This window comes from Mus caroli, chromosome 13 (genome assembly GCF_900094665.2).
Source record: "Mus caroli chromosome 13, CAROLI_EIJ_v1.1, whole genome shotgun sequence".
In the NCBI taxonomy this organism is placed as follows: Eukaryota; Metazoa; Chordata; class Mammalia; order Rodentia; family Muridae; genus Mus; species Mus caroli.
Window position 1 is genome coordinate 71,610,384 of NC_034582.1, and position 26,990 is coordinate 71,637,373.

General features: G+C 38.6%; 1 protein-coding gene and 1 pseudogene across 1 annotated transcript in view; both read left to right on the forward strand.

Annotated features, from left to right (window-relative positions):
* Positions 1-26,990, forward strand: part of Mctp1 (multiple C2 and transmembrane domain containing 1) — a 594,489-nt gene that overhangs the window by 509,639 nt on the left and 57,860 nt on the right. The window lies entirely within an intron of this gene.
* Positions 3,353-4,021, forward strand: LOC110307861 (annotated as a pseudogene).

Genomic DNA, 26,990 nt, shown 5'->3' on the forward strand with positions numbered 1-26,990 from the left:
GCAATGGTGTCAGCGTTTAGAAGCTGATTATGGGATGGATCCCTGGATATGGCAGTCTCTAGATGGTCCATCCTTTCATCACAGCTCCGAACTTTGTCTCTGTAACTCCTTCCCTGGGTGTTTTGTTCCCTATTCTAAGAAGGGGCACAGTGTCCACATTTTGGTCTTCATTCTTCCTGCTACTTTTTAAAAGTAGTTTATCCTGGAGAGCACCGAGGCAGTGGGCAATGCCCACATTTAGGTAACAAGACCTTTGAGAATATGTTATATACATAGATAGATAGATAGATAGATAGATAGATAGATAGATAGATAGATAGATAGAGAAAAAGAGAGAGATTTCACATCATCTTGAAACCGTGGCAATGATATTATTGTATAGAAACTATAAATTTCCTTATAACTTCCCATCTCCTATTCTCACAAATTTCCTCTTATCATTAATGTCTGTTTCTTAAATACATAAGAAAATGCAAGTTTTTAAGTAAAATTCTGTTTACATTCAGTTCAAGTTTCTACCAAAAGGCTAGTGCTCATTCTCTTTTGTTGCCATGGGTACTCACTTTAACTATGGCCTTTTTAGATTTGTGGCAGGAAGTTCTAGAAGCACTTATTTCACAAAATAAATAAGACAAGCAGAACAGGAGCTTCAGTGGTTTTAGTTCATGAGACTTTGGGACAGTTAGACTTATAATTTGCCCAAATTCCATGGAATTCATACTGTGGTCAATGCCGTTACCTTCTGAAAAGCATTGCTACTGTTTCATTGCTTCATAAAAGGATTGGAGGAGTTAAATCACTAGAAGTGGAAATGGAGTCCCAGGAGTTACCTACAGATTCCAGTTCTCAGACTCCCATGTGTAAACATGCTGCCAACCAGGCTAATTCTCCTTCAGATTTGCTGATAAGACTGGCATAGTTATCTGGCCCCACTGCCCCTTCCTAGAGTAGCAGGCAGGTCAGAAGAATTGAAGTAGAATTTTTTGCCTAGAAAATTTTGTAAGAATACCTATGCAGTAAAGTACAAATGGAACTGTTTCCAATCTGTGATAGCTGGACTTCTTTTGCCTCAGAAAAGCAGAACCTTCATTTGAAGGCCAATCAATACTTTAAGGCAGGTCCCCAGGAAAACTAGCTAACTTCTGTATTGCAGCAATGAACTTCTTCTTCCACTCCTATTTCTTGACAAAAAAAAAAAAATCTTAAAATAGCAGTGTGTCAGCCCTGGTTCTCAGGAGGTTGACAATGTACAGAGAAACAGACACGATTTTTTGGGACTGCTGGCAGAGTCGTTGACACCGGCTGACACCACTGCATGTTGAGATGAGAAGAATGTCTCCTCACCAAAGCATAGAACCAGATGTGTTGCCAAGCGTCACAGATGCTCCAACTGAGCCCACAGTGCCAAGGTTTTTATTCTGCCTCAAAGTTTGTTTGGCAAAGAAATTCTCTACCTCGTTAAAGACATTGACTCTGCAAATTTTAAAAAGAGTTTACAAAGGAAGAATTCTCCCTCAATGGTAAGAACTTGCCCATAGGAGTTTCCTATACAAATACCTATACACTTTACAGATATCCATTGCTATGAAAACATCCACAAGGAAGTATTAATGAAAAGAGTAAGATTCAGTAGTATTAGGGGTATTTGATGATGACACAACTTCAGGAAATGAACAGCAGCACAAAAAAATTCAGTAACATATCAGTTGTTTTCTTTGGTGGTAGTATTACTACACACAAAAAAGATTTCATTGCTTGTCTTTTCTCTCAAGGCACATCCAAAGCTAGCTAAAATCTCAGTCTCTAATGATTGACTTGCCTGTTGATGTGTCTCAGTTGATAAAGTGCTTGCCTCACATGTAGGAAGCACCACACACAAAAATAATAAAATTAAAATTAAAAAAAGCCACATGGTGGCATGTGTTTATAATCTCAGAGCTCCAGAGTGTAGTCAGGAGAATTTAGGGACCATGGTCATCAGCTACATAGTATGCTGTGGATTAGCCTGTGCTACAAGAAAACCTATCTTCAAAAAACAATAAATTGCTTTTATATGAAGGAAATTATATTTGCTATTTAATAAATTTTCAAAGTAGGCAGTTGGAGCTACTCCAGCTAATTGACTCTGTGCTTTTATTGTCTAGAATTCTATTGCACAAAAGACGCACTACCGGTTATGTAGTTCATAACTCCATGATTAAAAGCAAACCAGTAAATATGAAATTTTAAAGATTCTGGGTTTTTTTCTCAGAATTTTCCAACTTAAGCTAGAGTCAGAATAAACAAAGATGCATGACAGATGCTTATGCATAAGTGGGTGTTTTCCTAGAGACTCATCAAGAAACTATTAGAGAGATCTTAGTAGTTGTGGTGGTGTTGTGTGTGTTTCTACATTCAGTAGCATCTCTCATAGATTGCACTTTAAATTCCCATGTACTGATATCAGGTGTGGTTGCATGACTTATTATGAGTGACACCTGCCACACTTGGGCCTGCCATCTTTCATTTCATTCTTCAGTAAAGCTAGAACTCACAAGATGAATGCTACTCTTTTTCCCCCAAGTCAGGGAATAAAGATAACAAGAAGCCAGACCCTATGGGTAGGCAGATAGTGGATGTTTGATGGACAGGTGGTAGACAGGTAATGAACGGGTTGTAAAAGTGACATACAGATTGTGGATACGTGATGGACAGGTGGTAGAAGGTGATGAACAGGTGGTGGAAGGTGATGGACAGGTAGTGGACAAGTGGCAAAAGGTAGTGGACAGGTGGTAGAGTGGTGGGTTATGTGCAACAAATAACCTTGCTTTCATAAGTCTTATGGGGTATTTGTTACAGCAACTTACTCTAAGTAGCATCCCCAACATCCCATCTCCTGTAACTGTGTGCCTGTCTATGACTTCATACTACAGTTTGAAGAACATGGAATTCATAGGAAGTGCATACATGCAGATATGCATGTTCTAATGAGTGGGAGTAGATGAATGTGGGCTGGTGTACAGATGGATGCCCAAAGTTGATGGTAGGCATCTGCCTCAATCACTCCCCACTTAACTTACTGTGATAGAGTCTCCTATGTCCCTGGAGCTTACTGATTCTTCCTACTCTAGCTAGATAGCTTGATACAGAGATCGCCTGTGTTAGGATTAAGGTGTCACCATACTGTCTGGCTTTTATGTGAGTTCTGGGATTCCAAACTCTGGTGTTCATGATTGCACACCAAGCAGTTTGTCTACAGAACCATTTCTCCAACCTTACAAGATTGAGTTTTAAAAATGGAAAAGCTTGATCCTTCTCTCTGCTCCGTTACTTCTGACGGTTGTCCCAGATGTGCTGGTGGAGTCTTACCACCATGGACCTGTTGTTTGGGTGCCAGAAGATGCCAGAGGAACTACTTAGGCAAAACCAGAGGGCCCTGAACCGAGCTATGAGAGTGCTGGACATGAAATGACAGACTATAGAGACCCAGGAAAAGAAAATAATTGCAGACATCAAAAAGATGGCAAAGCAAGGCCAGATGGATGCTGTTTGAATCATGGCAAAAGATCTGGTGCATACCCGGAGATATGTGCACAAGTTTGTGTTGATGCACGCCAACATCCAGGCTGTGTCTCTTAAGATACAGACTCTAAAATCCAACAACTCAATGTCACAAGCCATGAAGGGTGTTACTAAGGCCATGGGTACCATGAACAGACAGTTGAAATTACCCCAGATCCAGAAGATCATGATGGAGTTTGAACAGTAGGCAGAGATCATGGACATGAAAGAAGAAATGATGAATGACACAATTGATGATGCCATGGGTGATGAGGAAGATGAAGAGGAGAGTGATGCTGTTGTGTCCCAGGTACTGGATGAGGTGGGACTGAGCCTCACAGATGAGCTGTCAAACCTTCCCTTCACTGGAGGCTCACTCAATGTGGCTGCTGGTGGAAAGAAGGCAGAGGCCACAGCCTCAGGCCTGGTTGATGCTGATGCAGACCTGGAAGAGAGGCTCAAGCACCTTCGCAAGGACTGAAAACACCCCACCTGGACTCAAAGCATCCTGCCCCCCCTGCAATAAAGAAATTTGGACACACACACACACACACACACACACACACACAAAGGAAAATCTCATAAAGGAAGTTAAATATTTTTCCTTGTAAATACAGAGACCAACCTTTTCCCTTTACCAAACCCCTAAATACAACTTTAGATATAGATTGATCTGTGAGTGTGTGCATGTGTGTGTGTGTGTGTGTGTGTGTGTGTGTGTGTGTGTGTACATGCATGCATGCGCACAGGTATGTAGGTGTGTGTAGAGAGAGAGACAGACAGACAGACAAAGAGAGCGAGAGAGAGAGAGAGAGAGGCATGAAAAGTGATATTTCTAACCCACAATCAGAGACTGAGAGACACATGACTAGGAGCACTAGATCCCTTCATAATGTGAGCCCTTTTGAAGCCACTGTCTAAGGGATCTAAGCAAAAAAAAAAAATATATAATTATACAATAAGAAAGATGTCACAGTAAAACTACAAACATTGTTAATGATAAAAAGTGGGTAATTTCTCATAATTGTTAACACATAGTAGTGTTTGTGTCTCAAAGATGCACTCAAATGCACTAGAATGTGTAGCACAAAAAAATAAGATCTATATAGCATAACAGAAAATAAATTCAGAACATGACCCTCGAAATGTACATTTCAGATTCTGAAAGCTTTTGTCATTATCTATGGAGTTCGGACACTATCTACCAAGTAATTGTCCTCAAAGACAATTTTAAAGTTGGGGTTTTTGTATTATTTATGCTTTAAAAAGAGATCTTTGTACCCATTGTTCTTCCCAACAAGGAATGAAGAAGAATTCTGATACTGAAGATACTTATACTTAACAGTACTGTATTAGTCAAAATACTAGAGTAAGGAAAGGATTCTGAATGTTGTCATCAAATAAATGGAAAGGGTTGAGGTTAATGGAAAGCCTAAGCATCCAAATCCATCAATACACCATATCTAAAGGTTCCATAACATCACCATGTGGACTATGAAGATGCACAGTCAGTCAGGCATAGTGACATGGACCTGCAGTTAAGCACTTAAAAGGCTGAATGTGAGAATGAGACAAGATTGAGGCCAGCATTGGTCACATAGTTCTGGACCAGCCTGAGCTACAGACTTAAGACCCTGTCTCAAAGCAAACAAGTATACTTGTTATACTAAGTATAATAAGGTTAAATAACTTCATATTCTACTTTTTTCATTGTTATTAATAACCTCCTATGTCCAGTTAATACTGCCCTGTGAACCTGGATGTGCACAAAACCAAGCCAGTAAAATTTCCAGCATGGGTGGGGTACTGGGCACTCAGGTCCTACTCATGAGTATCAGCTGCAGAGGAAAGGGAGTATTGTGCTCTGGAGACATGGCCACTGGTAGGTTGCCCAATTTGATCTCTCAACAACAAATACAAATATCATATTATGTAAGAGACTATGAGATGGGAGAGAGAGATTATATAAGTAATTTTGGAAAATAAAATCAGTCATAATTTTCAAGCAATCAGAGTCTAATCAATATCCTACTTGGAGACTCATTATCAAGGAGTTAGGTTATCTCCAAAATGCACACAATGAATCTTCAAATAAATGAGCAGGCATCCTCAAGTTTTTTCATCTCCCATATATTTCTATTTTGGTTTGGGCTTACAAGCAGCAGCTAAATATTTACTGAACTATTGCTTTCCTGTTCTCTACTGAAATACTGAAAAGTCATCTAGCCTGTAGACAGGATCCCAAGCAAATTTCCTCCTTCTAGTTGACCTCTCCCTCAAAGTTAGTTGCTAGTTATGGATTGTGAGTTACAAAGGATTGTTTACAGTTCTTCTATATAGACCTTAAACAATCACTGTCCTCTACTGAGAGAGAAGGGGGATCGCAATCCTGTAAACCAGGATCTACCTAACTGGATTGGCATCCAAAAAATAAAATGTCAAAGAAGAAGAGATTGTAGAGTCTTCCTTATTTTAAAGGCAGTGGTTTCTGGTCTTTAGAAAAAATGTAATTTGGGCTGGCAAGATAGTTGTACAGGTAAAGGCATGTGTCACCAAGCCTGATGACCCAGTTTCAACCCCCGAGACCCAGGTGGTAGACGTTGAAAACTGATTTCATCTAGTTGTCTTCTGACCTTTGCCCATGCACAATTTCTTTTTTCAAAGAAAGAAAATATAATTTGAAACTGACATCAGTTTATATCTGGCATCTTACTAATTTGTTCAAGAACAACCCAGAAAGAATTGAAAAGATTCCAATATCCTGAAACTTTTGCTGTCAGAGAAACGTGCAGCTCTACCAAGGCCTCCTTAAATGCCATTAACTATTACTGAGCATGACTGCTGGAATTACTACGTCTTTATTGTAGTGAGGCACTCTCATATTGCTATTAAAACAAACATCTCACTTGTTACAAGCATAAATGCCTACATTGGTTCTAGTGTCTCAGCCAAATATGATCAGTGATGATTTGGAATGAGGATATAGTATCTGTCCTCTCTCTGTTTCCATATGTGAATAGTTTGAAAACATTTAGGCAATACTATAAACAAATACAAAGTTAAGTCAATCCAATAATGTAAGATTTTATTGACTAACTATCCACCAGAGTAAACAACCAGGCATTAGGTTTGCTTGCCATAGTCTTTGGGGACTGGGGTACTTGAGAACTCTTTTTTACATCTAACTATCCTCAAAGTCAAATCATTTCTAAATCAGGGTCTTCAGGTTTTATGCTTGGTGATTTCTTTCCATTCTAATGGGGTATATTAGAGAAAATGTATTAGCTTTTGCACCATGTAATGCCAAATCAAATCAGAATTCATGCACAATTAATGTCTCTGGAAATCTAGTAGTATAGGCTGGCTTATTTCTAAATAGCACATGGAAAATAAACTTCCACAAGTGACAGATTTACTTGATTTCTTTTCAAGATAAGTTATTTGTAAGCAGCTGGTAAATAATGTAACTGGATTGTTTTTTCATATCAGTTCAAAAAGCTTCAATAGTTAAATGTATTCTGTGTCTTTAACTTTTTACTCCCCCCCCCCACCCTTTTGCCAAAGTTTCTTGGTAATGAATGCAAAAAGAGATTTTTGTACCAGCTATATTTATTAGAACTAAAGCCTTTAAGGAAACAAAATTTGCATAAAATGATAAAATAGCATTCACTGGTAGTTAATGGCATTTAAGTAGCACGGGTTATGTGGTAGTTTCCCTGGGAATGATATTAGCCTGACTAAAAAGCATTCATTTGTGTTTCCCTTTATAATGAGAAAAAGCCAAAGCCCACCTTTAATCTGAAGCCTTCTTGAAACCAATTAAAATAATTTCAGATAACTTTGTACTGCAAATGTGCTTTTTAAGTGTTTTAGATTTAGGATGTCTCAGTGATGTTGTAACCCCTTTTAATGCTACTATTTATATAACTACCATGTGTATGAAATTAAACCTTTAATGTACTGTGTTAGCTGGCACTTGAAATTAAGTGCAATCATGTTCTTTGTTGGCCTTCAATTTATCCTACATTAAGTGGTTAAATACTGGCATATTTAAAAGGGTAGGTGTTTCCGAGTGGAGGCCAACTTCTGAATCTGATGGGATTGAGTTTGAGTTTCTACATGAAAGATATCACAAATTCAGAATCTTAATCCCACCTGGTATTGAGAACTCTACTTGATGTCTTTTCTTGGGGAGTTACTACAATCAAAAATTTCTGGTATACATATTTGAGAGATAGACCTTATCTGTAAAGATTGGATAATTTTTTCAGAATTTCTGCCTAGTTTTTGTGGCTTTCATATGAATCATCTCCACATAAACATTATACATTTGTATGGTCAGAGCTAAGTACTGAAATACATATGATGTTTTATATTACACAAAAATTACATATTTTATCATCTGATAAGAAAGTGATTCATAGTGACTCAGACTTCTATGTCTTATGATAATTCCAACTACATTGTTGCATGGTGGCTCATACTCAGCAAAAGAAAATTGTCTTTCAAATGATCTTCACCGTGCCACTATATATATTCCTCTCCTAAGTGTAATTGTACTCATGACTACTGCAAGGTAAAACCTGCAGCATTGTATTCTCTATAACAGTCATTTTTATCCCACTTCATTAGTGATGTTAACCCACCAATGCACGTTATGTCATGTTCTTAAGAGAGACAACAGTTCTGAGTAGATCCCTATAGGTTTTAGAGGTGAAGAAAATTACTTCAGTTTCTAATATGTTGACTTCAAAATGTAACCAGGCCATCAAATTGTAGATACTACCAGGCCACATGCTTGTAGATGTTAGAAACAAGAACCTGGAGTTTAAAGAATGGGTCTTAGTAATGGACTTAAATTTCAGAAATACCCTTTAAAAAGAAAATTACTGGAGCAGAGGTTTCTGAGAGAGTAAATGTGTGTGAAGAAGAGGGCCTGGGACAGGAGTGTGGAGAAGAGATCAGGGCAAACATGTGGAGAAGACAGCCTGGGACAGGTGTATAGAAAAGAGACACCAGGACAGGTGTGTGGAGAAGAAGGCCCAGGACAGATGTGTGGAGAAGAGGGCCTGGGATAGGTGTGTGGAGAAGAGGGTCTGGGGCAGGTGTGTGGAGAATAGGGCCTGGGACAGGTGTATGGAGAAGAGGGCCTGGGACACGTATATGGAGAAAAGAGCCCAGGACAGATATATGGAGAAGAGGTCCTGGGACAGGTGAGAGAAGAAGAGGGCCTAGGACCGGTGTGTGGAGAAGAGATCAGGGCAACCATGTGGAGAAGATAGCCTGGGACAGGTGTATAGAAAAGAGACACCAGGACAGGTGTGTGGAGAAGAAGGCCCAGGACAGATGTGTGGAGAAGAGGGCCTGGGACAGGTGTGTGGAGAAGAGGGCCTGGGACAGGTGTGTGGAGAAAAGAGCCCAGGACAGGTGTGTGGAGAAGAAGACCTGGGATAGCTGTGTGGAGAAAAGGCCCAGGACAGGTGTGTGGAAAATGCCTCTGAAGGAATGAAGGGGAGGATTATGGAATGTAGTGTGGAAGAGAAACTTTCAGATAGGGAAAGAATGAGAAAGGTTCCCTGGTAGAGAAATCAAGAGCTTTGAGAGATTTCACCAGAATTAAACATGGTCATGGAAGATGAGCACTGAGGTAAAAGTGTTGTGAGCACTCATAGTGATATTGTCTGTGGCTGTAAGGACCTGTTTCCTAGCACACTGAGAGCAGAATGGCAAACCAGAGGCAGCTGTTAGGTATGACAGCCTGACTGAATAGACCAGAGAAGCGGGAGGAAGGAACATAAGGAAGGAGTTGGGACTTGTTTTAGAGAGAGAGAGAGAGCTCATGTAATTTTAGCAGACACCAATGAAGAAGGGAGAATTTAGAGCTGGGAGAGAAAGGGTTAAAGGCAAAGGTTTCAGAAGAGGTGAGAGAGGACAGAAGGAAGAGCTTAAGGGGTGACTCTGTGAAGATGCTGGGTATTGAAGCACTACCAAGGGGAAAAAAGGAATGGCCACCTGCTGTGATCATGAAAGCTTGGATGGAGGACTCTTGAGAAAGGTGGAGAATTAAAAGAATAATGATAATAATAATAATAATAATAATAATAATAATAATAAAGGACCCAAGGAGCTGAAGGGGTTTGTAGCCCCAAAGGAGGAACAACAATTTGAACTAACCAGCAACCCCAGAGCTCCCAGGGATTAAACCACCAACCAAAGAAAACACATGGTAGGACTCATGGCTCCAGCTGAATATGCAGCAGACTAGTCAGACATTAATGGGAGGAGAGGCCCTTTTTCCTATGAAGACTGTGTGCCCCAGTGTGGGGGAATGACAGGGCCAGGAAGTGGGAGTGGGTGGGTTGATGAGCAGGGGGAGGGGGCAGGGAGGAGGGGGAGGATATTTTTCAGAGGGGAAACCAGGAAATGGGATAACATTAGAAATGTAAATAAAGAAAATATCCCATAAAAATTTTTAAAAAGAAAGAAAAAATGATACTACAAGATGAACATAGAAATTTTCAAACAGTTGGGACAACCTTGATAAGGCTGGTGACACAGAGCAGGAGGGTGTGGCATGCAAAGACAGTGCCGTTCATGCAGTGAACTCTTTTTGTACAACACACGGAAACAACAGAGGGCAGGTACAGTGAAGCCTGGGCAATGCAACCAGAAAGGGTGGAACGTTCTTTGCATTCTGGGTCTACTGGGTTAGAGTAGTATAAATGAAGTGTTTCTTTGTTGATTTTTTTTGTCTGCATACTTTGTTAGTTGTTGAAAGTGAGCACCCAGTTCCTCGGCTATTCATGTACTTGTATCTATCTTCTCCTTTACAGATAATACTTGCTTTATAATTTTGGGAGGTTTGGTATCGAGTACATAAATATATCTCATTTCATGTGTTCTTGATGAATTCATCCCTTTATTGTCATAAAATTCCAATCTCTTTAAAAATATTTCTATATGTTCTTTGACAATACCGCACTTATATACAATATATGTTGATAATATTCACCTCCAACTATCTCATCCAATCCCCCCTGCTCTTCCAGAACATGACACCTCCGCCCACGCCCACACTGTCCTGCTACCTTCTAGTTAACCCACCAAGTGCAATTAGTGCTGTCTAGCCATATTGAAAAAAAAAAGGCAGTCCCACCCCAAAGATTCATCAATTGCCAATCCTTCCTTAACTAGAGGTGAAGCCTCATGTGACTGTGTTCTATTCGTAGCAAATTTATTGATTGGACTGATCTCATGGATGTATGGAGGTCTTGTACAGGTTTTAGTTTGTAAGTGCAAAGGCCATGTCAGGTCAGACATTTGCTGCACTTCTGCCCATCCTCCGGCTCTTACATTCTTTCTGCCCTCTCCTCAGTGATGTTCTCTGAATGTTGTGGGAGTTAGTGTAGATCTCTCACTTAGGGCTCTGACCTCAACCGCCACTTATTTAACCTCTCGCTGACTGCTGCCCACTACAAAAAGAAGCTTCTCTAACTAAGGATGACAGCATCACTCACATTGATAGGAAAAATAGAAGATTGTTTGACACATGTTTCTCCTTCAGTAGCTTGCAGAGCTCGTTCACCACTATGAAGCCAACTAGCAGGAAAGATGTTTCTATGTCAGCTTCAGCTTCTTTTGTCTATGTGATGCAAGCAAATTCGTCTTCAGCAATAGTCTTTTTGCCTTCTAGTTTGATGGACAGGAAGAAACCAATAACAATAGCTTGTGTTGTTTGAAGAAGCAAATGAGTCTTCCTTACCAATCACTTGTAGGGATGCATACCACACCTGGCATAGAAATATTCACTTAATAACCTAAGTATGATCCACCAAAACAGGACACCTACGTTCAATTTTATTTTAAGACTTAAAAAAAAAAATAACTTACCAAGTAGTAGGCTTCTTTGTACATTCTTAGTTTCCGTTAACCTACCTTCTATCCTGCCATTAGCTATTCCCTGACTCATATTCACACTAAATCTTTAACCCCCAGTATGACTCCTCCCCTTCCTGCTGAAGAATGCTTTCCTCATTTCTACCATGGACCCTACCTAGATTCCTGTTCACAATAGATGCTTCAAATTAAACATACACATGTTGAAACTCAAAGCTAGGATGTCTTCTTACAATTTTATTTTAGTCTGTTTAAACTACACTAAAAGGCACATCAATTCTTGATTTTTTTCCATTTACATGGAATATTGTTTTCTATACTTTCACTTTTAGTCCATTTATGTCCTTAGAGAGATAAGTCTCTCATTTCTCTTTATATATACATATGTATATATGTATACATGTATGTATGTGTGTATGTATGCCTCACTGTGTAGCTTTTACTGGCTTAGAACTCACAGAGAGCCACCTGGTTCTGAGTGCTGAGGTTAGAGGGATGTGTCATCACACCTGGCTTCATATATAGTTGTATATAACAAGAGCATATAGTTAATGTGAAATTGAATTAACAAGCTTGGAGAATAATGTACTGGGAAGTTTCTCAGTCAGCAGGCAGGACAGAGGAGAGTTCAAACCAAACCAAATATAAATGGCATAGCTAGGCAATTAGGATACTATTGTCTTCAATTTTTTATGTGTCTTTCTCAGTTTTATTGTTTGGCTATAGAAAAAAATTATATAATGCATATGTATGTGGAAAGATATTTTTAATGTTAATTGTACTTATAGAATGGCTGAAAGCATCAATCAGACAAAGATGGAAAGCTGCATTTTTTTTCTCCATCGTTTTTAATGTCTCACCTTTAGGTGACATCTACTTTCGAAAAAAATCAGGAGGGAAAGAGATGCCAAAGAGAGTTGTAAGCTGGGGAATGATGTCTACCATGTGGCCGCTCTGCCACACGCTAATATTGCTTAGCATTCTGGTTTTAAAAATAACAGTTATTGAGATTTAAAACTCTGTGGATGCAGAATATATTTTGAAAATAAGACTTTTTATTATGCATAGCCAATTATAGTCCACTGAGAAAATGATGTATTTTTTTCAATACATTTTTATTATGTGCTTAGCTGACGGACCTTGCCAACTGCTTCAGAGGTACCCCACTCAATCAGCAGCTGTAGATAATACGCTGCTTAGGAATCTACTTAAATTTGTATTTACCTGGGAGGGTAGATTGGCTCCAGAGAACACAGTCCTCCTTTCCTTGAGTAAATTATACATATTTTAGAAAACTATCTAAAAACATATTTATCTCATATAGAATTCTGGTCTCTGGGGTAATTAAGACCAGCTTTTAAAAGCATAGCCAATACACCTTAATTCTCTTAGGTAAATAAGATATATTTTATAATCATCTAAGACTGATTTCTTTCTCCCATTGCTTCTCTTTTCCATCCCCTGTAACTATTACTGTGCCTCTTTTTATACACATATTTAGTAATTATTTCAATGTTTCCTTTGATGATGCTCTTCTCCTGAGAGCTTGCACACCAATTACACTTTTCTTCCCTCCCATGCACAGCATCTGTACACGGAAGTAGCAGAGGCTCTCACACATAGAATTTCTAGCAGAGAAGTTACTTTGTGAAGATCTACGTTCTTCTGTATGAACATTTGCATCTATCTTCACATTTTAAGAAGATCGTTCAAATGTTTGGGATTTTACAGAGCTGAGAGCATTTGTATGTGTTTATCAAATGAGCACTGTTTGCAGTTGTATGAGAATGGAAAGCTACTTGAGGCTGAACAACAGTAAGCACCACAGAACCTGTATGCAACTGTATCATTGAGCCACAGGAATCCTTAAAGACAAGGAAGGAAAGGAAGAAAATTTGTTGAAACCCTTTCTAACCACTTTGCTACTACACACTAACACTCTCTACATATTGATTTCTTTGCATGCACTGAGTAATGAATACCTATAACCTGTTCTTCTCTGTTCTGTAAGGATCGTGGAGTCTTCTCATTCCTCCAGAAGAAAGCAGTAGAAAGTTGTATCATACTAATCAGTAGTGGTTTGTAAAGACTGTGCAAGGATAGAGCTCACAGCTCCTGGAAAGGGTTTCCAAAAATGGGACGATAAGGAGCAAGCTAAACTTTGCTTGTTTGTCATACTTTTTGTCTCTAAGAAGCAGTGTTTTATGAAAAGGGGCTCTGTAAATTGCTGTGGATAAACGGCACTATTGTGTGCTCTTCTTCCATGGGTCACTTCTAGTCAAGTAATTGTGACTAAGACTTCAACCTTCTCTACCCATACAATGAGTCTCTCAACCAAATTCTATGGGCTCAAGGCTCATAAAACCTTCCCTGTGCTAAATTAGTCATAGCAAATACCAGGCTTTAAGGTTGGATGAACATTTTCTACTGGGATGATGGTCTAATTTCTAAACAACTTTCTACCCCATAGTAGTTACAGAAAGAACATGGGTGAACAGAGTTCCTAATTTGGAGTACAAACCAAGGTGATGCTTGTTATCTGATTGAAATTGTTAATAGCACAACATTTGACTTTCTGCCCCAGTTTGAAAGACAAATAAATGATGTTACCTTTCTGCTTCATGGCATGTTTTGCTTTGTTGGGGGAGGTTTCTTGTTGTTGTTGTTTTTATATTTATGAAGAGCTATATTTTTTATTTTACCTACTCAGATAAGTTTTTAAAAATTAAAAACAAACAGCAGTCAAGAAAACAACAAACAAACAAAAACAGCCATGTATGGAGGGGAATCCTATAATGCCAGTACTTAGGAGATCTAGACTCAAACAAAATTGGTAGTTCATGCTTAACTTTAAATACATAGTAAGTTCCAGGCTGTGTGAACTCCATGAGATTATCTCAGACAAACAGGCAACACATATACACATCCCATAAAAACCCGTCTGTAGTTTTCAGAATGTAGGCACAATGGTAAAGTTCATATTCCTTATTCCATGGCTTCTATACAGTAAAAAGGAATTGTGTTACAGATATTGTTTTAAGTTGAGAAATCTTTGGGTTTGTAAAGTAGCCTATCTCTTTGACCCTTTACTTCACAATTGACACACACATGAGGGGCATGTCTGTCTATCCCTGGGTCTGAACACAGGATCAAGAAGCACTCTCACTGAGTGGGACTAACAAGATAGGCTAGGTTTGCTACCAAAACAGAACTAACATTTCCCAAGAAAATCCAGAGTCTGTTTTATAACCTTACCATTACTGAAACCTTGATATCATTTTGAATGAAATTTAATGAAAACAATTTTTATAAAGTCTTCCACCAGGCCCACAGACATTGCTTCAGCCAGGTGAATTATTTGAAGAGGCTATTTTGAATATTTTATAAAGGCAGCTGTGAAGTGAATGGTGGAAAAGAGAGACTAGAACAAAAGACAAATCATCGAGTGATTCGGCTCAACCTTCTCTCTTACTTATGGCAGCTTTGTGCACAGTCAAGGACACATACCATTGAGGAGCAGCTCTGCTTTGCTAACCCTCTCAGTCATTCTTTCTTCTACAGCTGTAAGAGCTCTGCACTGTGTGCATTCCTTCTGGGCACTTGCTACTGTTTCAAGCAGGAGAAAGAGGCCCCTAAACAAAAGAAAGCAAGGGCTCTTGGCATCCTGAAATTCAGGGCTGTAGGTACCTGTAACATCTTAAGGGACTGTCATTTACATTACCCAGGTCGCTTCTATTAGTCTTTCAAGGGCACCTGCATTTAAGCTTTCTTGTTTGTTTTTCCTCAGCCTTCCATCTTTCCTTGTCTTTATCCCATACCCTATTATACATGCCTGGGCTCTGTAGATTAGAATTAAACTGTGATTTGGTATGATAAGTTACCTGAACTAAAAACTATAATTTGCAACATGATTAAGCCATCACTGTCATGGACTCCAGTTTCTTTCTAAGTCCCTAACACCCTGTGTCACTCATTTTGAGTATTGCTAGAAGAAGGAAGGGAAAGGAAGTAAAAACCCTTGAATGCTCTACTGACTTTTCATCATATATGTCAGGAAATTAAAATATTATGATCTGACTAGTGGCTTTACCAAGCAGTAAAAATTTCTCAATTGTTCTGAAGGTGTGTAGACTCATGCATGTGGGAAGGACAAGGGCTTCTGCGCTACTGAGAATAATTTGAGTTAGATACAAGCACCTCTGTTTCTGACAGTCCTAACCAGCCTTGAGCCTGGACTTTCCCTTTGGATACTATAACTAGTCCTTTTAGAAACATTTGGATATTTCCTGTTATCTGGCTGCCAGGCATCCTTATCCTCTTTTGCTGTAGTTTCCATACCAGTGCTTTGGAGTAGGCATGAAAACCTTGTGTAAAAGCAAATCATTCAGAATAGGCTAGGTTTTGCAGTAAAAATAACTGCAAGTCATCAGAACTTAAAACCATGGATAGTACTCTCCTATCCATGAGATAGGTTCTTCTAGCTAGGCTGACTTGTCTGGTCTCAGAGGGAATGGATGCATGTAGCCCAGCAGAGACTTGACATCCCAGGGTTGGAGAATACGCAGGGGTATCAGAGGAGATACCCCCTGATACAAAGGAGCTGTATCCTGATACAAAGGCAACATGCAGAGAGGGAGACAGACAGACAGACAGACAGACAGACAGACAGAGACACAGACAGACAGACAGACAGACAGACAGAAAGACAGAAAGACAGAAAGACAGAAAGACAGAGACAGAGCCTGGCTCAGGCCTTGAAACCTTAAAGCCCACTCCCAATAACATATCTCCTCCAACAAGAATACCAACCCCAACAAGAACATACCTCCTAATCCTTCCAAACAGTTCATCAGTTGGGAACTAATCATACAAATATAAGCCTATTGAATATGAAGGTGGGGGTCATTCACATTCAAACAAGCATGGTGAGTGTCAAATAAGGAAAGGAAGGAATGGGTATAAGCTCTGATTTCTTTTGTCCCCAGATAACTGACTCAAGCCATTAAGAATGCAGGGCTTCTGCTATACTTAAGTAGCATTATGTTACAAACAAATGTACTTCAGTAACTCTTGAGAAGAACAGAGATGACATCCAGTGATGGGTGGTTGTAGTTGGTACCTCCCCTACAACTGCTCCATTATAGACAATAACACCAGGTAGCAGATGTTCTATGATAGCAGTGATCTGCTGGACAGATGACCAAATATGCTATTTTCTGTGTCTTCCTTCTTGTCTAGTATATTTACTACTAAATATAAAGATTTTGTTATTTGTTTGTTCTATGAAATTGTTATCCAGTCATCTTCTTCAGAGTAATTTCTTGCTCCATCATTTGCTAGTTAAATGATCATGAATGGTTTTCCTTTTCCATATCCAGTTTTCTTAGCTGTAGACTGGATGGACTGACAGTCCTCCCTGCACAGCATTGGTACAATACTCTGAGAAGTCGTGGCCTAAAGCATCTTCATTATACCCAGCAGCAGATCACCTGGTGGATTTTTATTCACTTCAGTATAAATATTAAAGAGTTTTCAAATCTTAAGAAACAAGCTCTTATCCCTTTACTTGACTAAAATATTTTTTCATAATACAAATTTCAGGGCACAGGGTCACAAGTATCTGAAATTATAAGTAGTGTTAGCTGTAAGATACCCATCCACCAATAGCAAGTCATACTTTTGTTCTCCTGATGAAGATCAGACTATCAAAAATGTACAGGCTAGTGAGAATTCTGCTCTTCTTTCAAAGTTGATTTAAGTATTTAAATAGAACACACATAATCTAATAACATGAATGTTCATATTTCCAAACATAACTGTGACAGAACATGTGTCAAGGATAAGAAGGTCCACAATTGCAGCTGATATGTGAAATAACATTATTACCTTGACCTTTAAGAATTGGCTCATCTTTCAGCCTTCTGATTTTGTGGAACACTAATACATGGGTTGATCAGTCTTCAGAGGTTTGTCCAGTGTGTCCAGTGAAGGAAACAACATCTCCTTTTTACCCAGAAGGTTAAAATATATTAGTCTAATTTGTTTCTCTGATTTTCTTTTCTTTCTTTTTTTTTTTTTGTTTCAGTACCTAAAGGAGAGCTGAGAATTTGCTACAATACATCTAGCTTAAATTAGTCTTGACATTCATAGTATTCACACACAGTCCTGAGATATAGAAGGGTTTACAGTGCTGATAACAACGCTCAAGATGTAAATGTGTGTGGGAAGGTTGGCATCATTTCCCATGGCTCCCAGGGCTATTAATAGAAGGAACAATGTCATTGAATAGCAGCTTGCCCTGCACAAATTTTATTCTGTTCAAAAATTTAAATCAACAATGCAGAGCTTTTTTTCTTTTAGAGCACAAACTAAATGGTCAAGTAATCGCAGGTCTTTGTCCAATAACTATAAAGGGAATAACCTGGGTAAAACAGCAGACCACTTCAGAAACCTGGCATGTCATCATGTGTAGTCACAACTAGCCCAAGAAATCCTGCTGAAACTCTATGGCCCTGATAACATGTTGGTAGTTTTGTTACACAAACCCCGTTCCTCTTAAAAAGCACCGAGTGTTTCATTATACATATAGTCCTGGTATGTGTATGTCTAGTCTTTAAAATGTTCATAAGGAAGTAAATAAGGAAACTAACTTCAAAAGTCCATGAACTGGGAAATATACTGAGTTAGGTAACCCAGACTGACAAGACAAACACCACATTCTCTCTTATAGCTCCAAACTCTTAGATTTTAGTATATAACCAGAATAACTACAAAAGCCAGAAAAGTATCAAGGGTTTTTGGCAGAAAGAGAAGAAGGTGCCCTAGAGAGAAGGATAATGTAAAGATTGAAAGGGAGAAAATGGGGTGGAGGGCACTAATTGAAACAGGGAAAGGTGAGAGAGAGAAAGAGATATATAGAGAGATAAATAACATTAAGCATGTTTTAAAAGCCATAGGGAGACATTAGCTTATAAGCTAACACACACATTAGTATGATATATATATATATATATATATATATATATATATATACATATGCATACACACACACACATAGTATATATTACATTTTAAAACTCCACTTACTTCAGATCAATTGAATAGAATGAAACCCACAGTAAATGCCATGACTCCAGTCATCTGGGCTTAAAATAGTGTCATCCATGAAGCATCTCATTACTGCCTTTTAGTTTCAAAAGCTCATTAATTACAGAGAAATTTTCCCAATTCAGTAAGCAGTTAAATACCAACAACACTCAATTTGAAGACCTGGATTCTAGATCTGCGTTGGTTGCCATGGTTGGACCATGTAGCTTTGGCTCTCATGAGCAATCTATGAACAAAGGTTAAAAAAACAAAAAACAAAAAAACTATAGTTCATGAACCAAGCTATGTTTGTGTGAATGAAGTTTTAGAACATAACTATATCTGACTTGTAAACATTTTCATTATAGTTTGTTTGCAGTGTGTAGTGTGTGTAGTGTGTGTGTGTGTGTGTGTGTGTGTGTGTGTGTGTGTGTGTGTGTGACTTACAAATGTAGAGAAGGTGAGAGGACAAATTAAGGGAGTCATTCATCTCCTTCCACTTTGAGAATTTCAGAAATCAAACTCAGGTCATCATGTTTGGCAGCAATTTCATCCCTTGAGCTGTCTTGCTGGCCTGATCCCAGTTTCTCATTCAGTATCTGATACTAGTTTCATACTCTGTGTAGCAGAGGTAACTAGTTCCTGCAGAAACTATATGACAAGGGAAACCTAACACATAAAGTATGTACCCTTGGACCTCCACACCACCTCCAAAATTACTGATTTCTGGATTGCAACTTTCTAAGGTAGATTTCCCATGTTCTCTTGCATGCAAAAATATGAAACAAATAATACTCTAAGAAAACGAGGATCTGATGATAGTTCTAAATTCCTATCTAGTAAATGTTAGAAAATATATAAATAGTGTTAACTAAATAGTGAGCATGACCACTGGTCCAGATCTCACAGGCTTCCTCTTATGAAAAAAATGGCTGCCATTGCAGTGCACCACTAGGTGTGGTATTGCAGGGGATGGAATGACTAGTCACACCTGGGACCCAGGGACATCTGGAGTAATAATTCTAGCAGACAGTATGTCACATGTAAACTTTGGTTCCAGCTAAATAATGCTGCTCACCATGTAATCTGGTTTATAGGTGAGCCAGCATTTGAAGCTTAAGCCAAATTCAAACAAGACAAGTAAAGAGCTGAGTACTCCAGGTCAAGGGATGGATAATAAGAGAGAAACATTGAAGTGTCAGTGAGCAGAATTTTCCAGAGAAAAATATACTTGTTCAAGAATTTTGAGTGACAAAGTTAGAAAGGTTGGTGTCTTAGTGCATTCAGCACTAATATCTTAGCACTCAGAAGGCTAAAGTAGAAGGATTACATGTTCTGGACAACCCAGTCAACACAGGAATAATGTTTCTCAAAAGAAAAAGTTAGTTGGAATCAATTGTGTGATGATTTTTTTCTGGACTGGTACAAGGAAAACAGAAAGTTTGTCAGCTGCACTGATGCCCACTCAAGTTTTCTAGCCTTGAAACTTATTATCAGTAGGATAATATACATATGTCTGGTACAAAATGTATAAGCGGCCAAAAAAATAGAAAATCAGCTTCACTGTTATATATGTAAATTACAGTTTTACCCGTGTTGTTAATACAATTATAAAAATGTTTTCGGTTTATTGTTTGTATTTGTCCATATTCCCTCCTGAAACATCTTAAATCTACTTTACCTAGTGTATATAAAATTGAGTCACAGATAATGCACAAATGTAAAAGTGAACTAGTAGTTTTTCCTTTAACTACCTTAAAAGCATCATTTCACATGTACTTAAAAAATTATAGCATTGTTAAAATGTACAATAACACCTATTGAGGGACCATGTGTAAAAGATAAGGAAAATGTGTTAAATTTGAGTTTTTGCCTGTAATCTGAATGGGAAATAGGTAGCTAGCGAATGAATACAAAGCTGAGAGTAATTCACATATGTAGATGCAGAACCACACATTCAAACAAGTGGCCAATACTGCTAATTGCCTTCCCATTTATCCTTTAAAATGTTTTTCTCTGCCTTGGCAATGGAAGACTGACTTTATACATGATAGTACAATGCTAGCCTAAAAATTCACTTTTAAAAAGTTTCATAGTATCTGAGGATGGCCATCCAGTATAATTCTGACTGAAATGTTGAAACAGTATTTTCCCAAGAGGAGTCTGCAAAAGAAATCTTTACTGTCTGGGTAAAAGGAGAACAGATCTGGCTGGCTCCATTCTTCCTCTTTTTAACCTACCTTTCTTCTTCTTTTAATGTAATGCCTCCAGCTGGTACAGCCATATCCCTACCAACGGCAATAAACAAAACCTTGTAGAAAAATAGAAAGTTTTAGAGCTCAAACGAGATCTTGAACATCTCATTCAACATTAGCAACCTTCTTTTTAACTTTTTAACTTTAAGCTTTTAAACTTCTCACTACACGAGAGAAAAGACTCTGATACCTAAATTGTTGTGGGTGGAACTGTTGTTTCTAATAGCAAAATGCTTTAAAAAAGAGAAAAGGAGAAAAGAAAAAAAAATCATTGAATAATGTTGACTCTATTGTTCACCTGCACAAATAAGCATTCATTTCTCAACTGTTTACTTCTTCAGCAATTGCCTGTTGAGCCCCTGCTATGTGTCAAGCACTGAGCTAACAATTTTAAGATATGGATTTTAGTATTTTAATGTGTGCGTGCAATATTAAGTAATGAAATCAGGGCAACTGGGTTATCAGTCACTTCAAACATTGACCATCTCTTTGTTAAGAACATTCAAAAATCTTCCCTTAACTGTTCCGATATCTTTCTATCATAATCACCTATTCATATTCAAAGCTAAAATTAACGAATGACTGAGGATCTTCAGATGAGGCTGGAAAGCAATAAAATGCTTCTTTATCTCCATCTGCTTTTTCTATCACCTAAACTTCCCCTTTTCTCTACATCCCTACTCACTTTAAGGAGATGAAAGAAATATGAACTCAGGAGAATCCCCCCATTTTTTCTTTCTCCCTCTCACTATTCATTCAGAAGAAATGCAAAACCAAAACAAATATAGAGTATAGCTCATTGTTGATAAAGCCAGTGTAACTCTTTGATCCTATCTCACATGTGTACCATAGAGCACTCTGAGAACTATCAAATGCCCATCTAGTGCAGTGATTCTCAACTTCTCTCATGCTGTTACCCTTTTTGTTATGGTGACCCCAACCATAAAAATTTTATTTGGTACTACTTCATAACTGTAATTTTGCTACTGTTATTAATCTTAATGTAAATATCTGCTATATAGGATATCTGTGAAAGGGGTGTTTTATCCCTCCCCCAAATGTTTGAGACCCACAGGTTGAGAACTGCTGAACTAGTGTATTGTAATGTACCAATTTGGAGTAGTTGTTGGTGTTTTTGCAGAACAGAAAAGTGGCTATCAAGGCAAGCTCTAACTTAAACCCAAACTTCATCCCAGACAACACTGAGTCAGTTCAGTGCAGAGGGTCAGCTCCTGAGTACAGATGGGAACCAGAAGAATCCTGTCCCCAGCTGTTCCTTGGTTACTGTATCCTGATGGCTCTGGGCAGGTCCCTCTTGTGCCAGAATTTGAGCAGAGGTGGATTGCAGAGTCAGAAACCCGTGGCATCAGACTTGACTGGAAAACATTTTTATTCTATGCAGTAGAAACATAAGACTTCTCAAGAGTCTTCCTACTCGTTCTTTGGCATCTTAAAACAAATGGTTACCTAGCTGGAAATGCCTTTGTTATTTTGGAAAGTGAACACAACTTAATCTTGATATTTCTACATATAATAGGACAGTGAAGTACCTCCAGATATGAGCCTAACCTCTTCAGAAGCAACTATATGCCAAGAAGTTATAGTGATAAATTCGTCATCAGGCCATTTACAAAAAAATATAGGAGGGATACCCTCCTTCCAGCTTCTATCTGCATTGGGAATTGATCCTGTGTCACAGTGCTCCATACTCAAATACCACCTGGAGAGAGTGGGTCTCCCAGGAGTGTGGACACACCTGTGAGTACAGGTAACACCACCACTTCTGCTCCAAGGGCCTTCAGGACACAGGAACCAAGGAGCAGTGTTGGATGGGATCCTGCCAGTTTCTGTTTAAGCCCTGAGATGATCCTGTGTCACAATGTTCCATACCCAAAAGCTCCATACACAAATACCTCCAGGAGAGAGTTGGTCTCCCAGGAATACTGACATACTGGTGAGCACAGGTAAGATCACCACTTCTGCTCAAATTCCTGGCCCAAGACAAACCTGCCCATAGCCATCAGAACACAAGAACCAAGGAACAGCCTGGGACAGGATCCTTCTGGTTTCCATCTGCGCTTCAAAGCTGACCCTGTGCCAGAACTCACGGAAAACAAATTCCTCCTGGAGAGAACTGGTCTCCTGGGAAGACTGACACACAGGTTTGCAGGAGGGACAAGCCACAGTCAGAGACGGCAAGACCAGGTAACACCAGAGATAACCAGATGGTTAGAGGTGAGAGGCAAGGGCAAGAACATAAGCAACAGAAACCAAGGCTACTTGAAATAATCAGAACCCAGTTCTCCTTCCACAGCAAGCCTTGGATAACCAACACACTAGAAAAGCAAGACTCTGATTAAAAATCACATCCCATGATGATGATAGAGGACTTTAACAAGGACATAAATAATTCCCTTAAAGAAATACAGGAGAACACAAGTAAACAGGTAGAAACCCTTAAAGAAAAAAAAATCCCTTAAAGAATTACAGAAAAACACAAACAAACAGGTGAAGGAATTGAACAAAACCATCCAGGGTCTAAAAATGGAAATAGAAACAATAAAAATATCACAAAGGGAGACAGCCCTGGAGTAAGAAAGCATACGAAAGAGACCAGGAGTCATAGATGCAAGCATCAAAAAAAACCCCAAAAAACCCAATAACAAAAAAAAAAAAAAAAAAAAAAAAACCCATGAGATAGAAAAGAGAATCTCAGGTGCAAAAGATACCATAGAAAACATTGGCACTGGCCTCAAGCTATACTACAGAGCAATTGTGATTTTTTTTTAAAAAAAAATGCATGGTACTGGTACAGCTACAGATCAATGGAATAGAATTGAAGATCCAGAAATGAACGCACACACCTATGGTCACTTGATCTTTGACAAAGGAGCTAAAACCATCCAGTAGAAAAAAGACAGCATTGTTAACAAATGATGCTGGAACAACTGGTGGTTATCATGTAGAAGAATGCGAATTGATCCATTCTTATCTCCTTGTACAAAGCATAAGTCTAAATGGATCAAAGCACTCCACATGAAACCAGAGACAGTGAAATTTATAGAGGAGAAAGTGGGGGAAAACCTCAAAGATAAGGTTACAGGGGAAAAGTTCCTACACAGAACAGCAATGGCTTGTGCTGTAAGATCGAGAATTGACAAATGGGACCTCATAAAATTGCAAAGCTTCTGTAAGGCAAAAGATACTGTCAATAAGACAAAGAGGCCACCAACAGATTGGGAAAGAATTTATACCAATCCTAAATCTGATAGGGGAATAATATCCAATATATACAAAGAACTCAAGAAGCTGAACTCCAGAAATTCAAATAACCCCATTAAAAATGGGGTATAAAGCTAAACAAAGAATTTTCAAATGAGGAATACCAAAGGGCTGAGAAGGACCTGAAAAAATGTTCAACATCCTTAATCATCAGGGAAATGCAAATTCAAACAACCCTGAGATTCTACCTCACACCAGTCAGAATGACTAAGATCAAAAATTCAGGTGACAGCAGATGCTGGAGAGGATGTGGAGAAAGAGGAACACTCTTCCAATGCTGGTGGGATTGCAAACTTGTACAACCACTCTGGAAGTCAGTATGGTGGTTCCTCAGATAATTGGACAAATCCAGCAATACCTCTCCTGGGCATATACCCAGAAGATGTTCCAACTGGTAATAAGGACATATGCTCTACTATGTTCATAGCAGCCTTATTTATAATAGCCAGAAGCTGGAGAGAACTCAGATGACCCTAAACAGAGGAATGAATATAGAAAATGTGGTACATTTACATCATGGAGTACTATTCAGCTATTAAAAAATGATGAATTTATGAAATTCTTAGGCATATGGATATATCTGGAGGATATCATCCTGAGTGAGGTAATCCAATCACAAAAGAAGTCACTTGATATGCACTCACTGATAAGTGGATATTAGCCCAGAAACTTAGAATACCCAAGATTCAATTTGCAAAACACAAGAAAATCAAGAAGAAGGAAGACCAATGTGTGGATACTTCATTCCTCCTTAGAAAATGGAGCAAAATATCCATGGAAGGAGTTACAGACACAAAGTTTGAAGCTAAGACAAAAGGATGAACCATCCAGAAACTGCCCCACCTGGGGATCCATCCCATAATCAGCCACCAAATGCAAACACTATTGCATGTGCCAGCAAGATTATGCTGAAAGGACCCTGATATAGCTGTCTCTTGTGAGGCTATGCCAGTGCCTGGCAAATACAGAAGTGGATGCTCACAGTCATCTATAGGATGGAACACAGGGCCCCAAATGGAAGATGTAGAGAAAGTACCCAAGGAGCTGAAGAGGTCTACAACCCTATAGGTGGAACAATAATATGAACTAACCAGTACCCCCCAGAGCTCATATCTCTAGCTGCATATGTAGCAGAAGATGGCCTAGTCAGCCATCACTGGGAAGAGAGGCCCCTTGGTCTTGCAAACTTTATATGCCCCAGTACAGGGGATTGCCAGGGCCAAGAAGTGGGAGTGGGTGAGTAGGGGATCAGGGTGTGAGGGAGAGTATAGGGGACTTTTGGCATAGCATTTGAAATGTAAATGAAGAAAATATCTAATAAGAAATTTTTAAAAAGAAAAAAGAAAAAGAAAACATTGGCATAAGAGACAAAGAAAATGCAAAATGCAAAATGCTCCTAAGCAAAACATCCAGGAAATCCAGGACACAATGAGACGACCAAATCTAAGGTTAATAGTTATGAAGAGTGAAGATTTCCAACTTACAGGACTAGTAAATATCTTCAACAAAATTATAGAATAAAACTTCCTTAACCTAAAGAAAGAGATGCTAATAAACAGAAAAGAAGCCTACAGAACTCAAATAGACTGGGCCAGAAAAGAAATCCCATCTGTCACATTATAGTCAAAACATCAAATGCACAAAACCAAGATAGAATATTAAAAGTAGTAAGAGAAAAGGGTCAAGTAATATATAAAGGCAGACCTATCAGAATTACACCAGACTTCTCACCAGAGACTATGAGAGCTAGAAGATGTTGGGCAGATGCTACACAAACACTAAGAGAACACAAATGCCAGCCCAGTCTACTATACCCAACAAAACTCTCAATTAACATAGATGGAGAAACCAAGGTATTCCATGACAAAACCAAATTTAAACAATATCTTTCCATAAATACATCCCTACAAAGGATAATAACTGTAAAATGCCAATACAAGGAGGGAAAATATACCCTAGAAAAAGCAAGAAAGTAATTTTCTTTCAACAAACCCAAAAGAAGATAGCCAAAAAAACCCGTAAAAGTAACATAAAAAATAACAGGAAACAACAATCACTATTCCTTAACATCTCTTAACACCAATGGACTCAATTCCCCAATAAAAACATAGGCTAACAGACTGGATATATAAACAGGACCCAGAATTTTGATGGATACAGGAAATGCACCTCAGTGTGGAAGACAGACATTACCTCAGAGTAAAAGGCTGGAAAACAATTCTCCAAGCAAATGGTCCCAAAAACAGGCTGGAGTAACCATTCTAATATCAAATAAAATCACCTTTCAACCAAAAGTTATCAAAAAGGACACTTTATACTCACCAAAGGAAAAATCTACCAAGAAGAATTCTCTATTCTGAATATCTATGCTCCAAATGCAAGAGCACCCACATTCATAAAAGAATGTGAGCTTCATTAAAGCTCAAAGAACACACTGCACCTCACAGTAGGAGACTTCAACACCTCACTCTCAGCAATGCACAGATCATGGAAACACAACTAAACAGACATAGTGAAACTAACAGAAGTTATGGACCAAATGGATTTGACAGATATCTATAGAACATTTCATCCTAAAACAAAAGAATATACCTTCTTCTCAGCACCTCATGGTACCTTCTCCAAAATTGACCATATAATTGGTCACATAATAGGAATCAACAGATAAAAGAAGATTGAAATACCCCCATGCCTCCCGTCAGATCACTATGGTCTTCAATAGCAACAAAAACAAAAGAAATTCCACATACACATGGAAACTGAACAATGCCCTACTCAATGATAAGTTGGTCAAGGAAGAAATAAAGAAATTAAAGACTTAAGAATTTAATGAAAGTGGATATTAGCCCAAAACTTAGGATACCCAAGATATAAGATACAATTTGCTAAACGCATGAAACTCAAGAAGAATGAAGACCAAAATGTGGACAC